Below are 1845 nucleotides of genomic sequence, written 5' to 3'. Positions count from 1 at the left end.
GTAAACTGCATTAACATGAGGGAAAGAATGCAATCAAAATACCATTATTGTGGGAATCATGCGTGTGACCTATGTAAATTATTTTTTAAATTGTCACTAGAGTGTCATGTAACTACCAAACCATGCGACGACTATCTCAGATTATCTTATTGGTCTGGTCTTCCTTACCTATCACACTGTTCTGTGCAGGATGGTGTATGATTCTTATGTCTAGTTTTCCCTTCTGTTTCTTCCAAATTCTAGATGTCAGTCAAGAATTCCTCTGTATTTTAACTGACCATCAATTGAACGGGCAAAACTTGGAGGTAATCCAGAGAGAAAACAATTCACATGCAAATCATCCAGGAACATTAATGTCATTGCCTATTAATGGCCACACAAAAAAATAAGCACTGATTTTTTTTTTCAAAATAAAAATAAATGGGTTTGGAGGAGGACAGAGGGACTAATTGAGTTGTTGAACTTGGTCGGGAGCTGTGAGCACTTAGTTTGGAAGGGATGGAGGCATGGAGGTCTAACTACTGGCCAAGCAGACGCATCCTAGGAAATACAAATCAGGGCAGGCCTGAGCTTTTCTCCACTATCGTGTAGAAAATATGAAATGATAACTATAAGAGCAGCTAACTTTTCCTAAAATCTAACAATTATTTTATCTGTAATCCTCACCACAGCCCTCTGAGATAAATATACTTATGGTTTCCATCCTGCAGATAAGGAAAACTGAAGCATAAAGAAATTAATTGCCAAGTATCACATGCGTAGTTAGTATCATACATCTAGTAAGCGGCAGGGTTGAGATTCAAAAGCAGGTAGGCTGGCTCCCAGCCTGAGCTCGCAAGCACAACACCATATATGCCCAGTCATGGTCAAGGCAGATTATAAGAGCCTTTCAAGGTAAATGGGATTAACCTCTTTACAAATGAACTTCAGCAGAGTTAAGCAATGATTTCACAGTTACACAATAATTCGACAGCAATCCCTTACATAGTTCCCCCTCCTTTACACCTATTTTTTTTCATTTGTGAGTCTGTTTCAATTTGATTTTAATTAAAAAAAAAAAGTCTTTGGTCACAAAATGCTCTGTGATCACGTCTCTCCAACTCTCCCCACCCTTCAATCACTGTATTACTGTTTTTCCATTTATAGGTCAGAAAAGGGAGGCTATTCAGGGAGGCTCCTTTTATTTGTTGACTGCACCCTGCTCTGTGCCAGATACACGGGATATAAGGCAATGCAGGTCAGGTAGGTGTGTTGAGTATATGCAGGGCATTAAAATTAAGTGACCTGAAAGTGCCAGGCTGGAACAGGTTTGTGTTTGTTGTATACCTACGACCACGTTGTACTGTTTAGTTGAACTAATATATGAAACCCCCTCTTAAAGAATCACCACGCGTATTAGCATATGTAAGGCCTACCCTAAAGTAATCGTGGACTTAACGGAGCTTGCCCTTGGCACATGAACATCCTCCAACACAAGCATTCTGAGAAGCATATTTAAGAAAATAATGTGTCCGACAGAAAAAAAAATGCAGACTCGTTCGGATGGTATCGGATGCAGACTCTTCGTAAACTGCCAACTATTTTTCAGCCTGATCTCCTGCGGTCGCACCCACTTTTTTATGTTCTGCAATCTGCTGCTTTAAACAACCTCTTTATTAGAAATTATATGACGACAAGTAATTAACGCATCCCCTAGATATAAACTTGGATTTCACATGCCATCATTGTAATCCTTCTCCAAAGAAAAACGCGTGGCATGGGCCTCACTCCACCGATTCAAAGGGCATATGAGGTAAGTGTTATCACACACCCATCCAGCAGATGGAAAAACCATGGGAGCAGAAA

Source organism: Lynx canadensis, chromosome B1 (genome assembly GCF_007474595.2).
Source record: "Lynx canadensis isolate LIC74 chromosome B1, mLynCan4.pri.v2, whole genome shotgun sequence".
Classification (NCBI taxonomy): Eukaryota; Metazoa; Chordata; class Mammalia; order Carnivora; family Felidae; genus Lynx; species Lynx canadensis.
The sequence above is the reverse complement of the archived record's forward strand: the minus strand, read 5'-3'. Positions refer to the sequence as shown.